The sequence below is a fragment of the Octopus bimaculoides genome, chromosome 13 (assembly GCF_046866305.1).
Source record: "Octopus bimaculoides isolate indiv1 chromosome 13, ASM4686630v1, whole genome shotgun sequence".
Taxonomy (NCBI): Eukaryota; Metazoa; Mollusca; class Cephalopoda; order Octopoda; family Octopodidae; genus Octopus; species Octopus bimaculoides.
In genome coordinates this window covers 48,886,634-48,904,481 of record NC_142940.1, presented here as the reverse complement: position 1 = coordinate 48,904,481, position 17,848 = coordinate 48,886,634, and the positions used below count along the sequence as shown (strand labels likewise).

General features: G+C 36.5%; 1 long non-coding RNA gene across 1 annotated transcript; it reads left to right on the top strand.

The window, feature by feature from the left end:
- Window positions 1–15,913: 15,913 nt before the first annotated feature.
- Window positions 15,914–17,298, top strand: LOC106869550 (uncharacterized). Its single transcript, XR_001409410.3, has 2 exons — window positions 15,914–16,870; window positions 17,033–17,298. It is a non-coding gene; the product is annotated as an uncharacterized LOC106869550 (long non-coding RNA).
- Window positions 17,299–17,848: the final 550 nt, after the last annotated feature.

Below are 17,848 nucleotides of genomic sequence, written 5' to 3'. Positions count from 1 at the left end.
AAAGAACACTACAGATATACTCCAGACTTACTATGAATTAACTTGTATGAGCCGAACATCTGTTTTTCGCCGGCGCAAGGGGACAGATAAAGCAGGTCCACTGAGTGTCTCATGATGATCCACTTTTTCAACAGCAAGAGTATTGTCTACATGCATTGGGTTCCCTTGGGCCACACAGTCAACAAAGTGTAGTTTGCGGAGGTTTTGAGAGATTTCTGGAAGCAATTTTATCAGGAGAGGCCAGAGTCATCGGTTCGGTTGCATCCGAACCAGGACAATGCACCACTTATAACCAACTATTTGACAGAAATGGCCATAGAAACTGTCCCTCACCATTCATTCAGTCCAGACCTTGCTTCCTGTGACTTGATCGTCTCCCGCGCTGAAGAAGATGATGAAGGAGACTGTGGTAAGAATCTTAGACATCTTCATTTTGGAGGTGTTCTATGGAGCCCTTTATGAAGGGGCAGTGCACTGAAGTCAGTGAGCCTACAATGAAGGAGATTAAGACTATTTTTTTTATTTCTTTGAAATGAATAAACACGTGCTTATTTCGGAGGTTGACCTTCCAGTTCGTGGCCAAAGCTTGGTCTTGCCCAGCCACTATAGTGCTCTCGATGTCTTTTTCTAGTGTTCCTTACATCAGCCAACCCCCACCTATTTTTTCCAGCAACCTCTGTTGTGGCTGCATGGAATTGATTATGTCTGTCTTTGTATTTTCCCCCTCATTCTTCGCCCTGATGGCAAATAAAAGAAATCACCACCATCCTCCTCCTCCTCCTCCTCCTCCTCCTCCTCCTCCTCCTCCTCCTCATGATGATGATGATGATAATGATGATGATGATGATGATGATGATGATGATCATCATCATCATCATCATCATCATCATTATTGAGTGAGGAAGCAGTGCATGCCATCAAAGTGACACTGGGGTAAAATATACGAAGGCCATTATACCCATCATGACTACCCGTCTGATAAGGGGGTACACCAGGCACATGCATCACAACCATATGTGCGTGACATGGTGATATCATATCAAGATAAACAGCGCACGATCATTATTATTATTGTTATTATTATTATTATTATTATTATTATTATTATTATTATTATTATTATTGTTCAGTAGTTTTAGTTTTATAACGCGCTTTCACTTCACTACCGAGCGCAGCTCTGTGTGCCTTGGGCATGTGCTGTTGTTTGCTGTGATGCTCTTATGGTTACTGTATTGAAAGTGTTTTGCGTAGGATGTGTGCAGTGCCCAGTCGTGCAATTTTCTGTATGCTATATATATTTATAAGTCCTGGTGTTTTTATTATGTATTTGTCTGAATATTTTTTTTTATTATACCTAAGGCACCTACTATGATAGGAATTGTTTCTGTTTTTAGATTCCACATTCGAGTTACCTCTATTTCCAGCTCTTTGTATTTTGTTATTATTATTATTATTATTATTATTATTATTATTATTATTATTATTATTATTATTATTATATAAAATGACTGCGAAAGAACTCAATTTAATGAGAATGTACAATAATATCCTACTTGTCATGTTACACGCTGAAGTGTTACTCTTAACAACAAAGTGAAGTGGACAGAACAATGTATATCTTTAACGTATCGAAACTAGCACGCGTACGGCGCTTATAGTAGCTTTAAATATGGAAAGCAATCACAGACGTAATCGAAATATTTACCATGATGGAACAGTTTTATGAAAAACCTCTTAACTGTATGTATTAAAATGGAGAAATGAACATTTGCATAACGTGAAATTCCGTTGCAGTTTAGTATTGATAGATATATGCAAATGGAGGATATTTGAAGCATCCTTAAAGAATATTTATAAGGATAACGATTACGACATTTCCAAACATTTAAAATCTGCACCCATCACAAACGTAATCATTAAATAATATCTACCTGTAAACAAGTCATATTTATTACTTTCTGTCTGTATGTCTGTCTGTCTCTCTTTCTCTCAATATATATATATATACACACACACACACACACACACACACACACACACACACACACACACACACACACACACACACACACACACACACACACACACACACACACACACACACACACATATATATATATATATATATATATATATATATATATCGATGTGTCTATTTATCTATCTGCTTGTCTGTCTGTCTGCCTATCTATCTATCTATCTATCTATCTATCTATCTATCTATCTATCTATCTATCTATCTATCTATCTATCTATCTATCTATCTATCTACCTAACTATCTATCTATCTATCACACACACACACACATATATATACAGGCATATATATATATATATATATATATATATATATATATATATATATATATAATTTTATTCTTTTGTTTCAGTCATTTGACTGTCACCACGCTGGAGCACCGCCATTTAGTCGAACAAATCGACCCTAGTACTTATTCTATCGGACTCTTTTGCCGAACTGCTAAGTTACGAGGATGTAGACACGCCACCATCGGTTGTCAAGCGATGTTGAGGGACAAAGACTCAAACAGAAGCACACACACATACATACAAGCATAATACATTCATACATTATTACATACATATACATACATACATACGTATATATATATATATATATATATATATATATATACACGACGGGCTTCTTTCAGTTTCCACGAAATGGGACTGAACCCGGGACCTTCACCGGCTTAATAATAATAATAATAATGATAGTGGTTTCAAATTTTAGAGCAAAGCCAGCAATTTTGGAGGAGGGGTAAATCGATTGCGTCGACCCCAGTGTTCATTCAATACGTTCTTAAAAACGAACGAAATGCAACTAAGAATTTTGCGCGGCGTGCTAACGATTTTACCAGCCCGTCGCTTTAACAACAACAACAACAGCAAAAATATTAATAATCCTTTCTATTATAGGCACAAGGCCGGAACTACTGGGGGTTAAGTCGACCTTGGTGGAATTTGAACTCAGAATTATCTCACTTATATATATATATATATATATATATATATATATATATATATAATAGGGACAACTCACTAACAAGAAATATTAGAAGAAACTAGCCTAGGGTTAGGAACAATTTTTTCTCCACTGCAACTAGAAAAGTCCAAGGGACTTCCTCTACCCCTCAACGAAGAAACTCAACCTACGAATTCTCAACCTATTTACCCAAATAGCACAACCAATTCGTCAACATGCCAAATATAATTAAACACCCCATCGATTTATTCCAACGAAGAAACCCGAACCACGTACTTCCAACCACCTTACCCAGACAGCAACACCAAGCAATTTTTTTAGACCGACTGGAGAGAAACAGAGACACACGTTGGGACAAAAATTACAGGAGAAACCCAAAGTAATAAATTTATCAAAGAAAACTCTCGCTGCAACAAAAATCAGTATACTAGCTAAAGGATTAAAATTTACCCGAACCCCATGGAGATTTAACTATTATGAAATTAAAGACAATATTTCGGAATTCTGCAGAAAACTACGACCCACAGAAGCATTATCTAACTACAAAAACGAAGATGAGTCACTGGTTAAAAACAGAAATAATTATCTTCCACCTAAAGATAGGAATAAAAGACTAGATGACTTCTGCGACCACATCAAAAATTTCCTATAAACTTTTCATAAGCGAAAAATTAATTCAAACCTCAACAATCTAGAATGGAAAAATCTAATTGAACTACAAAACGATAAAGATCTGACAATTAAAGAAGCAGACAATAGAAGTGCTATAGTTTTGTTGAAAACAGAATACTACAAAAACCTAGTGCTAAGCAATTTCCTAGACATCCCTTGCTGAAATACATCAAAAGAGATAAAATAAACCAGCAAAAACTTATTGGATAATTCCAATAATTTTTTGGTAATTTATTTTGTCTCTTTGACAAACTCCTGGTTCTGTATGAATATTTGATGTGGCTTTAGAGTCAAGTTTTGACTGTTATTTCTAGTATGATGGTATCTCTTAGATACCCTTAATTATAATTTTATATTGATAGATAGATAGATAGATAGATAGATAGATAGATAGATAGATAGATAGATATCTGTACACTCAAACGTGCACATGTTTTTAGTATCGTGAAATTGTGGCACTAGTGGGTTTTCAAGGCAATCTTAAGATATTTGTGAGTAGAAAACATTGTTCTGAACGCAACGCGGGAGAGGTAACGCACGTGTACAAATAGCATCTATTTGCAAATGTCATCCATGTTAAAATGTTCAAGGATACAACGCGTTGCCCCTTACGAAAGTCGAACCTAACATCTGTCTTTCTTAATCCCAACTTCCTAAAGTGTTGTTTACACATTCATACATACATACACAAACGCACACAAACGAACAAGCAAACACACATATACTCTCTCTCTCATTCACACACATACACACACACGCACGCACACACGCACACACACACACACACACACACACACACACACACACACACACACACAGAGGAAAATGATTTTATGAGTCTATTTCAATGGGATTGTTTCCTGAGACGTGATTGGCTGTTGCAGCGAAAACGTCACAATATATAATAGCTTCAAAAAGATTGTTACGTCATTTGAACGCTCACATTCCTAGAAAACGAAAGTCATATCTCAAGTAGAATCAATAGCCGATTTTAACTTTGAACAAACTGGAGGGTTCTTCAAGAGGTAATGCTATAGACACTTATATTAAATAATTTCTGTCTTCATTTAGTTTATGACTATTTATATTTGATATTCAGAATTGTAACTGTGTCATGTATGTATGTAAGCATGTATGTATGTATGTATGTATGTATGTATGTATGTATGTATGTATGTATGTATGTATGTATGCATGCATGTATGTATTTATGTACGTATGTATGTCCGTACGTATGTATGTATGTATGTACGTATGTATGTCCGTACGTACGTATGTATGTATGTATGTATGTATGTATGTATGTATCTATCTATCTATCTATCTGTTGCTCTCTTTTCCTCACTCTTCCTCTCTCTCTCTTTACCCCTCATTCTCTCTCTCTCTCTCTCTGTATATATACATATATAAAATACGTATAGATATGTGAGTGCATATGCATATATACATACATACATATATGTATTCATAATTTTACATATGATATTCATACAATCCACTACTCAGGAAGAGACTATTCTAGAGTACGTCCTGTCTGGTCTTCGAAACGTCTGGATAGAATAGAGACAGCTGATGAAGGGATATTCCAAGGGGCTTTCCGTTTTCCTATGTGTTCGTTCCGTTGTCTGTAGTTTATTGTTCTAACGTCCTGTACCCTGATATGCATGTATATACACATGTAGATGTAAGTATGTACATATATGTGTGTATACATGTATATATATTCTTTGTATTATTACATTATTGAACGCACACGTCCTATTTTACAAGTAAGTCTACTATTATTCTGACGTGACTATCTTTCTATCTATCTATCTATCTATTTATCTGTCTATCTATCTATCTATCTTTCTATCTATTTATCTATCTGTCTTCCTCCATCTTTCTATCTATACCTCTGTCCTGGCCTCTACTTCACTGCTATACCCTTCTGTCCCTTCCTCCTTGTTCCACTTCCTCCCTCCACCATCCTCTCTATCTATTTATCTATCTGTCTTCCTCTATCTTCCTATCTACCCTTCTGTCCTGGCCTCTACTTCACTGCTTCTGTCCCTTCCTCCTTGTTCCATTTCCTCCCTCCCCATCCTCTCTGCTCTCGTGTGACCTGTGGTCAGCTTTCTTTTCACTCCAGCCGCTGTGAAGGCAAGACGAACTACTAGCGTTCTACCTCAGATTTGCGTTTGGCCGTACGGCTTTTGAATGTTGTTTTCACTGTCCATTTTTTCCTGTCTTGGTTTGTGTTTGCCACCTTGGAATCCTCTGTGTAGTTGGTTGATCCACTACTCAGGAAGAGACTATTCTAGAGTACGTCCTGTCTGGTCTTCGAAACGTCTGGATAGAATAGAGACAGCTGATGAAGGGATATTCCAAGGGGCTTTCCGGTTTCCTATGTGTTCGTTCCGTTGTCTGTAGTTTATTGTTCTAACGTCCTGTACCCTGATATGCATGTATATACACATGTAGATGTAAGTATGTACATATATGTGTGTATACATGTATATATATTCTTTGTATTATATATATATATATATATATATGCATATATATTACGGAGCTGTACTTGCATAGCAAGTGACCTGATCTGAGATTGTGTGCTAAACCAAAAACAATTGCAGCGTGGAAAGTGTTTATAAGGCATTGAAAAACACACAAAACCGTTAGATTCCCTTCAACATTTATATTTAACTTGTCAGAATATTTTCCTCGCTTTGAAACCGTGACCTGTTCATTGACAAAATTCTGTGCTGCAATTATATATATATATATATATATATATATATATATATATATATATATATATATATATATATATATATATATAGTTTTAAGGAAAAGAACCAAGGTTCATGAACTCATCGATGAAAATCCACTGTCACATATAGAAAAATTAATAATTAAAAGCACAATAAATGAGTATAATATAATACAAAGTAAATATCATAAGATAAAGATATATGTGACAGTGGATTTTCATCGATGAGTTCGTGAACCTTGGTTCTTTTCCCTAAAACTATATATTTATATATATTTTACTCTGTAAAGCTCAATTTAATTTTAATTTTTTGTCCCTAATATTATTATTATATATATATATATATATATATATATATATATATATATAAAGTGAAGTATATTTGCCATTTAAATGTGGCTGACCCCTAAGGGTGGATGTTACTGTTGCTTTTAGCCCCAGGAGAACATCTCCTCCAGCTGGCTTATCGAGGAGGAGATGTTCTCCTGGGGCTAAAAGCAACAGTAACATCCACCCTTAGGGGTCAGCCACATTTAAATGGCAAATATACTTCACTTTATCGTGCAGTTACTGTTAACACCTCGTTCAGAGATTTAACATTGCTTATATATATATATATATATATATGCCTGTATATAAATGCCAGATCACTCTTAGTGTTATTGGTAAAATATAGCTCAGTACAACCTGTTACATGGTCAGACCAGCAGCGTTTAAACTGGAAATATTTCCAAGATTGCTCGTTATGTATGGAAAACCTGCAGGGCGAAAAGCAAAAACCAAAGACCAGGCGATCTGATAAGAGTTAGTGTCCTTACAACAGCTGAGAGTCTGAGAAACCACGCTTTTATTTAGACATTCAGTTATCAGAAAGAAAAATTATGGAGACAAACTTACGAAAACTTTTGTATTCAATGGCCTTCGACTCATTCTTCTGTTTGAGGAAATACATACGTTGTGCACAGTGTGGGAGTGGCATTGCCGAAGACCTTTCCACATTATATAAAGCTTCAGGTACAGGCAACGCTTGATGGTTAACACTTCTGTTGTGTGTTGTATTATATGTCCTACCTTGGCCACAAAAGGGAAAGGCATTCAAGGAAAATTTCTTCCTTGGAAGGAAGGCATGTGTCATCGTTGGAGGTAAGCTCCTTGAACACAATGCGAGAAGCACCTCATTACCATATACAAATATAGCAATTTCATACACATTGTACATATATGTGTATTTAAAGTGACTACATAGATGTAATGTACCTTAATAAGTAATATACAGCTATAAAGTATTTATTTTTGTGCGTATGTATACATACATGTACATGTTATTACTGCTTCATAGTTATTGTGTATATTTGAGTGTTGCAGCAAAAGAATAGCTAAAATGACCGTGACCATTTATGAACTGATATTATCTGCTTATATTGCACACGTTAGCCGAGTAGCTCTTTCCATCACCGGCGGGATATTTGAGCTTCTCGTTCAGCTACAATCATCTTTGCAAAGCTATCAGCTGCCTCCTGCTGTAGCCTGTTCTCTCAAGCCACTTTCGCCTTGTTTCTCTTATCGATTCTTAAACTTCGAATACTGTGCTTCGTTCGAGCAATGATGTGGAAGTTGGAGAGCAACAGATCAGGAATTTAAAAAGAAAGGCGTCACTGGTCATCCTAATTTTTCGATAACTTCTTTTATTCGGAAACCTATGTGTGGTCGAACATTTTCTTTCTGAATTGTGGATCGTTTCCAAATTTTTTTTTTCGAGCTATTCCATCCACTAAAGGATTATGGCTAAGCTTCTCGGGTTTCTCAATGTACCGCTTGCTCTCGGGTTTCTCAATGTACCGCTTGCCATTCATGTTTTAATCCTTTTAAAGGACATGAAAGGGAAGCAGTTTATGCTGCAAAAGTGAAATCCAGTCGTAATAATTATGTCTGTCATTCGCCAGCTCTTGAAAATTTGTTACCTTGATAATGTTCCACAGTTCTGTGGATAAAATTTCATTTCTGGATTATACAGATACAAATTCGTTTCATTTCCTGTCACCAGATTGGAAAAGAAGTCACATGGCTTCATTGACGTCAAATATTCTCAGCACGTCGCTCCAGACAACACACTTCTTTCCATTATTAAATCGAGCATCGACCACAGAGGCTACGACTTTACACACACTTTCCGATGCCCAAAATGTTTCCTCATTTCCTAGAGTACACTGCGAAAAGATTCAGCAATCTCACGAATCATAACATGTTTCCCGCTCGAATAATTCATCCACGCGCTGGCGATTCTTTTCAGGGCCCACAGTTTTGTGTTTTCTGTTAACGGCTTTTTTTCAGGTTCCTTCGATACTAACTCTTTGGTTCATTGACAAATTTCGCATCAACCCGTACGATTCTCTATTTCTCGTAAAAATTTCTTATTTACATTCGGCCCGTCGTATTAAGAAATATAATTTCCGTCATCCAGTTATTTTCAGTGTTTACTATCTTCTGCATCCGTGTATTTCTGTATACGTACGTAACTATGCCTAGAAGGAAAGTGTCAAATTTGTCAATGTCAGTCAAATGAATGTCTCTGTGTAGGGAAAGAGAGACAGCTGCGAAAAGAGAAGCATACAAGAAACAAAGAGACTGTGTACTACAAAAGCCAGAGCATCTCAAAATGATGAACAGATGTATGCACGGCTGACAAGGAATAGGATCTTCACTGCAGAACGAAGAGCAGTTGCAACAGCTCAGAGAAGCAGCTTCAGGGAAAGAGAGACAGCTGTGAAAAGAGAAGCATACAAGAAACAAAGAGACTATGTACTATATGTACTACAAAAGCCAGAGCATCTAAAAATGATGAACAGATGTATGCACGGCTGATGATGAACAGATTCATGCACGGCTGACAAGGCATAGGATCTCCACTGCAGAGCGAAGAGCAGTTGCAATATTAAATGTATTTATGTATGTATTATTATTATGTGTGCGTGTGTATATACATATATATATGTATAAACACACATACATAATACATAATACTATATATATATATATATATATATATATATATATATATATATATATATATATATATATATATATATATATATATATACATGTATAGCGATTGATAGGCCGATAGGCAAATATAGCTATGGCTGCAAATATATATGTATACATGCATACAAAGTTATGTGTCGCCACTCCAAACAATTCGGGGTATCCAAAGACACACGCACGCGCGCGGGCACACACACACACACACACACACACACACACACACACACAAACGCAATTCTTATTTTATTATTTTTGGTGTTATCTCGATTTGCATAATGGCGTCAGAATTGTTGTTAGTTCATTTGAACACAACGTCCTCTAAGCAAACAGAATCACTACTCGACGAGAATCTTTTGTAAAGTGAATCTTTGAACACAAGAATTGGTTCCTGAAGTGGTAAAACTATGGACACTTATATTAATTAATTTCTATCTTTATTTAATTCCAGACTATATGTATTTGTTTGATGTTTATATTTGGAAATGACATGTATATGTATGTGTGTGTGAGGGTGTATTTGTGTGTGTCTATGTATGTATATATGCGTGTCTGTATATACATATGTATGTATATATGTATTCAACTGACTGTTCTTTGTTTCGTTTTCCTGGTTCATTTTCCCTGCCTCTAACTCCTCCCATTTCTCTTTCCCCATCTCTCTTTCTCTGTCCAATATATATATATATATATATATATATATATATATATATATATATATATATATATATATATATATATATATATGAATAAACATAAAACCCAGATACACGCATATATGGATGTGTTTATGCATGCGCGCGTTGTGTTTGTGTATGAAGATGTATATAGTTTGTCCTGGGAACGACGTTGAACTGCATCCGGTAGTGCTGGACTCGTTCGAAATCTCTAAGATTTTTGTGGAGTGTGGAACCACTGTTTCTTCACTGTTCTTACCAGGTGTTCACTAACATAACAAATAGCCCCTGTCAGTGTCACTACTATGGTTGAATTACCATTCTGTTGCTTGCCTGTTTTATTTGAAAACCCGTGGGTAGTCGAGCATTCATTTTAATGGTGACATGTGAATCGTTTTCAGAGTCATTTTTGATGTATTGCACTAAAAACGTAGGTCAAGGTTTTCCGTTTTCTTAATGTACCACTAACAATTTATGATACAAGAACTTTCTAAGGAATGAAAGAGATGGCATTATGGTGCAAAACTAGGAAAACAGCCCGGTCGAAATTCCGCTATCTGCCATTCCCTTGCTCCTAATGTCCGGAGATTATAGTGGAGTGATACAATCCCGTGGACTAAGCTCTCATTTCTGGTTTTTACAGATAGAACTTCGTTTCATTACCTGTCATCAGGTCGGGAAAATAAACACACAAGACTCGTGATTACGCATCGCGGCTCGTGATTACGCATCGCGGTGCTTTGAACCATAGGGCGGTTTAGCTTAAAGGTTCAGAGCACCGCGATGCGTAATCACGAGCCGCTTGTAATTTATAGCACAAGAACTTTTTTATGAAATGAAAAGAGCTGCTTTTTTGATGCAAAAATATAAAAACCCGGTCGAAATGTCCTCATTTGTCGTTAGCTTGCTCTTAAAATTCATAGATCTTGCGGTATGACATTGTTCCGTGCACTAAGCCTTCGCCTCTGGCTTATACAGATACAACTTCGTTTCATTTTCTTTCATCAGGTCGGGAAAAGATACACATGGCTTCATTGGCGTCAAACACGTTCAGCATTTGACAGCATAGCATCACACTCTTTCATTCGAATCGTGTGTAACTACTGCGGTATCTATTATGCACATACCAGTACGCAAAGTTTTTCATCTTATGAAATGCACTATGACAACAGCAGCAAGTTCACGAATTATAACTCACCTGCGCATACGAATAAATCGATCACGCGCCATTGCCTATTGTCGTCTGTCACAAATGAGGACAATACAACTGCCTGTTGTCTTTTCAATGGTGATTTCCACTTTACACTTCTTAATTCATCTGGGTGCATTGCCCTTGTCAGTGATATTGACCTCTGTAAACGAAATGTACCGTTCTAGAATATCGGTCCACGAGCACTATTCATTCGCCCAAAATTCAGTAACGGCATGTTGTCACTGCTGCTTCGAAGCCATAATTTTCCTCTAATGAAAGAAGAGGAAGGAGAGTTAATATGGCAGAAAGATTTACTTAATAAACAAGTGCAATGTGAAAGCGTATCGCAGTTGGGAATATGGTTGTGGTCACTTTTCGTGTGTGCATGTGTGTGCATCAAAATATGAGTGAGTAAATATCTATAGGTGTCTATGTATGTATATATTTACGTATGTATTTATCTATCTACATGCATGTATATACATATACATATACACACACATTATATATATATATATATATATATATATATATATATATATATATATATATATATATATATAATGTGTGTGTGTTTGTGTATTCAAACATATATGCATACACATACACACTCACACACAAAGTGGTTGGTGTTAGGAACGGCAAGCAGCCGTAAAATCCCTGCCAACACAGACGCAGTAGTCTAGGGTAGTTTTTCTACCTGGCCGGCTCCTTGTTAATCGTCCATGCATTCATGTATGATGGACGTTAAACGATGATGATGATGGTGGTAGTGATGATGATATACATATACTTATCTATCTATATATATAGACATATATATATATCCACATATTTGTTTATTATATATCTAAATGAATATGTAAAACCATTCTTAGAGCTATTATTTCGTGCCTGCAATAGCATGTCATCACGTACAACCAGTCGTGTAGCCAGGCCGTCGTCAACTAGACTAGCAACTTGAACAAGATTATTGCTTGGTATAAAACGTGGATGCGTTTTGACGAATTACAGAATCAAAGAACGGCTAGATGAACTGAATAAAATTAATGGTCATGAAACAGCCGCAAATGAATGACCGTGTTCTTTATTTATGTATATCTCTAGATGAATACCTATGATCTAACACCGTCAACCTCATTTGTATGCTTTGATATAGAATATCTTTTTTGGGGAGTAAATACATGCGCTGTTTAGAAAATGTGAGTGTACTGACCAAGGTATTTCCTGACTTAAAGAGTCTGATACAAAGGCTATGCTTAAAATCTATCATGTCTTGCATAGTATATGCAGGGCGTAGCCAAGATTGCGAAACCTTTGAATAAATAATTTCATGATGTATAGAAGACAGTATAACTTGCATAGATCAGCTCTGTCAGTACCTGTTGCAAGATACACCGATCGTTGACAAAGACTGGCAAATAAATGCAGTTGTTTAGAACTGAATAGCAACATCTTTGTTGCTTTAAAATGAACAATAAAGCGATGGCATTGCTCGAACTAAATTGTGTTGGAGCCCTCATGTATACATACATGCATATATGTATATATGGCAAATGAAAGACGGTAGATAAAATATACCGAATGCTCCTGAACCAATTGTTGAGTGTTCCAATCACGAGGAATCGATGCTAGATGTGTCGAAACAACTGTCGTAATTAATAATAAATTCATAAATTCTCGTATGTATATATAATATATATATATATATATATATATATGCATTTATATCGACAAATACATACATAGACATATAGTCACACATACATATATGTACATATGCGCGTGTGCACACATACACACACGCGCACGCACACATACCCCCTCCCACACACATGCACGCACAAAATTAGCAGTCCCATGATCACGGAATTTTTCCGGGTTGTTAGGCATTATTTGGACTATTGTAAGTACATGACTGACCAAACTGAAAAGAACTTCGATTTAAATTTAATCTATAAGTCTAATTGGCGTTCATATTTTAAGAACACAACATCCCTTACTCATGAAAATGGAACCTACCATCTACCGATCTTAATCCTTACTTCTTAATCCCTCTCTACTCACACGCAAACATCTTGAAGCCACCAACAAACACATACAGACATACAGCCACAGACACAGTGTCACAGAGTTCTTTCTGTACAATTTTGTTTATGTGATTATCTTTATCATCGAGTTACTTAATGGCGTCAAAATTTCTGTCACTTCATTCGAACCCATTTCCACCGGGAAAGGAAGACACCGCTTGAAGAGAATTATTTGTTGATTGAACCTTTGAACGCAATCGCTGGTTATTCAAGAGGTAATGCTATAGACACTTTTTTTTAAAAGAATTTCTGTCTGTGTTTAGTTTCAAATAACAAGAAATTACATTTGATATTTAGATTTGTAACTGTGATCATATGTATGTATGTATGTATGTATGTATGTATGTATGTATGTATGTATGTATGTATGTATGTATGTATGTATGTAAGCATGTGCATATATGTATATATATATATATATGTATATATATATATATATGTGTGTGGGTGTGTGTATTGATGTATCTATTCTTCGAATATCCTCTTTCTTTCTCTCATTCCTTATATATTTATATAGTACACGCCTATGTGTGTATATGTATATATACATATATGTGTGTGTGAGAGAGAGAGATTGCGTTTGCGCGTGTGCGTGTGCATGTATTTTGTCCTGGGTACGACTTGAAACTACATCCAGAAGTAGAGCTCTGGTCCGAGATTTACAGGGCTTTGAGGAGAAGGGAACGATCCCTTAACAGCTATTGCTCCAGGTGTACGCTGATTCGGAGTAATAGTACCAGTCAGTGTCCTACCTATGAGCTAACCGGCATGTTATGGATCCGGCAGGACTCTGACTATGAGCTAACCGGCATGTTATGGATCCGGCAGGACTCTGAGAAAGAATCTTTGATGTTTCCGTATACACAAAAACGGCATCACATCACTTGCATCCCTTGTTAGCTTGATGTTTTTCGCCACTGGATTCAAGACGTTCAAGGACGAGAGACTGGTTGACGGAACGCAAATTTTCTTCACTTTAAAGAAATACACTGCATAAGTCTTGGGTCATCTGGATTATCCGTATGGTTCACATCACTCCGACATAAGAACATGACACGTATATCTGTATAAGCATTGTACGTATATATATATATATATATATATATATATATATATAAACACCCTCTCTCTCAATAACGCTCCACATGTAATAGTCCAATGGTTTGAGATCAAGGGAATTTGGAGGCTAAATGTTAAGGGTTATATGATCATGAAAATTTTCAGCCAACCATTCCTGTGTTGCTAGAGCCATGTGGGATAGTGCAGAGCCTTACTGAAACACACATGGCCCTCCATTGCAGACACTGTCTATCCAGGGCTTAACAATTATTTCCAGGTCCTCAATGTAGGTGGCAGAGTTAACTCTAAGACATTGTGGAAAGAAGTAAGGAGACATCACATGTCTTTCATTGTTGATAACCCCTAAAACCATGACAGTTGTAGAAAATTTTATATGCATAACACTTGGAACTTCAGAAGGGTCTGCATATAACCGTCTGTTATTTCTTCTGTTGACTTTTTGATTTTGCTCGAAGTTTTTTTCGTTTTAGAAAACCAAATTAAATCTTCTACTGGATTTTTCACTTTGTTTAAGAGCCTTTTAGATCTGATGTAGTGATTTTCTTTCACTTTTTCGGACAAATTGACCGTTTCTCATTATATAAGACTTATATCTAATGTCTTCGTGGACTACATTTCTGACTGTTCGTTCTGACACATGGAGATCTTTTGCAATTGACCTCATGGACTTTCTGGGATTGTAATCAATGGTCTGTTGAACGTGCTGGATAAATTCAGATGTTCTGAAGATTTCAGAGCATTTAGAATACTTTGTATGCTTTGATACTGGTGATATGTTTCCATCTTCAGTCTTTAGCTCCTTACAAAATTTGTAGACGAAAAATCTGACAACTTGTAAAAATCGAGATATTTCTAAAGCACTGTGATGTCACATCTGCTACACTATTTGTGTTCAATGTTGTGGACTAATTCATTCATGGCTTAGAGTGAGGTTCTGTCCCTGTGACAGGCATTTCCTCACTTTAAAAATATTCAGGCACGTGAAACGCTTGATAATCAATATCTCTATTATATTTTGCATTCAATGGCTGGAGGTTGCTGATAGAGGCAAACACGCTGAATGAAAAGTTCTATGATGCAAGGAGAGCACTAGCCAGCATGGGTGACAAGCTCTTTGAAGACCCGCTGTAAAAGCAACAATTGTTACCACACCTGTGCAAAAGGACTGGAAAGCCACATCAGTGGTGCTTAAAAATATTCTGTCAATTGAAATATAGATATATTCATTATATATGTTTGTGTATAATGTATGCATGCATGTATGTATGTATGTATGTATGTGTATACATGTGTATACATGCATATATATATATATATGTATATATATATATATATATATGTATATGTATATATATATATATATATATATATATATATATATATATATATATATATATATATATATATATATATATATATGATGGTGATTATCTCGTGACAAAGGAAGACCATCGCTCACAATTAAGAACATTGTGCATTTAGGCAGCAATGCTCATACAAATAAATGGCAGCAACGTCTCTGCAAAATTTTGAGTAAAATAAAGGTTGTACGACACGTCATAGACCTGATTGTACGACACCTCATAGATGTCATGACATGATCTAGGGTCAAGGTGAGGCGAGATATCCAGTGCCAACGTGGGTCGCAGGCTAAGTAACGTGAGAATACTATGGTCTCAAGCGCAAGCAGAAGATCCCCAAAATGCTCAACGCCATTCTTTGCATATCTGTTTGTGTATCAGAGTGACCTTTACTAAGAGACAGGATTTAGCAAAAGCGGAGAGGTGTCTCACTCCCAGTGGTTTCCAGCCTACCGGACACTAGCTCGGAATTTCTGAGTGACCGTGCTATTATTGCTAGACAGTCCTTGAACCTAGACAGGGTATATCACTCCTCACAAGTCTGGCTTTTAATCCTGCTGGGTTTCACGCAACCCTTCTCAGCAGGCTAGCCTGGTGGGAGTGCCGGTTTAGCTGCCTATGACGCAACGATGTAACGGGTTGTACCGCATTCTATGTTATCAGTAACACTCATGAGACTTCACTAATGATTTGACTCGCACGCACGTACACAGACAACGCATACTCACACGCCCGCTCATACATACATACATACATACATACATACATACATACATACATACATACATACATACATACATACGTGCATTTACCTGTAACATTCAGTCATACTTCGTGGCTTTTTTCTTCGTATTTTCTGTCGTTTTCTCTGTTCGATTTCAGGTTTGCCATTGGAACAATTACAGAGCAAAAACAGTATTAACTTTCTTGGAAGATTGGAGAATTGCTCTTATGCAATCATTTGATAATTCTGATGACAGAATATTTATACCCCATGAAGCAGGTAACTAACACATTAACACTCACGATCTGTATGCGATATTTAAGATATTTAAAAATATTTTTCCTCGTTAAATTCATCTTTAATTCATAAATATTTTCTTTGTTTATATAAATTCTTTCTCTTAATTCAAAGTTAATTTTAATTCTGTTTCTCAATTTTCAGTCTTTGTTTTTTTTTTTTTCTTATTCGTTGGAATATCCGTAGTCCAGAATCTGTTGTAAATTCCATGGTGATTGGAGAATAACAAGAATTCTCAAGAAGTTAGCATTAAGCGTCTTTGGAAAATGTGATGCCAGAATATATGCTCGACATGACGTAGAAAACTAATATAGCAAAACTCACGAACTGTCTGCAATGGTTCAAAAAATAAAATAATAAAGATGAAGGAAAATGTAATATTTTCATTAAAATCCATCGAAATTTACAAATGCTTTTTTTCTCGTTTCTATAATTATTAATCTGATAAATTTTGTCTTAGTGTGGTGTTGTTATATAACCGCAGGCTGGTGTCCTAGTGGTGCGTGTGTGTTGAGAGGTAACATGAGCGTGAATATCATGAGCTTTTCAGAGCAAGTACGATGAAGATGAGACAACAACTACAATGACGACGGCGTCGGCGATGACGACGACGACAACGACGAAGAGGACGACAACGACGAAGAGGACGACAACGACGAAGAGGACGACAACGACGAAGAGGACGACGGTGACGAGTACGACCACGACGGTGACAGCGTTGATGACGGCGACGGAGACGACGAAGTCAACGAAGCAAAAAGCACTGGCGGTGAACGCGACGTTGATGGCGACGATTATCCGACTGGTGGTGATGGCAGCGAATTCCTCACATTCCATGCACATTCCATGCACATTCCATGCACATTCCATGCACATTCCATTCGCATCCCGCACATTCCATCCACATTCCACACATTCCATTCACTTTCCATTCGCCTTTTATTCACATTCAATTCGTAT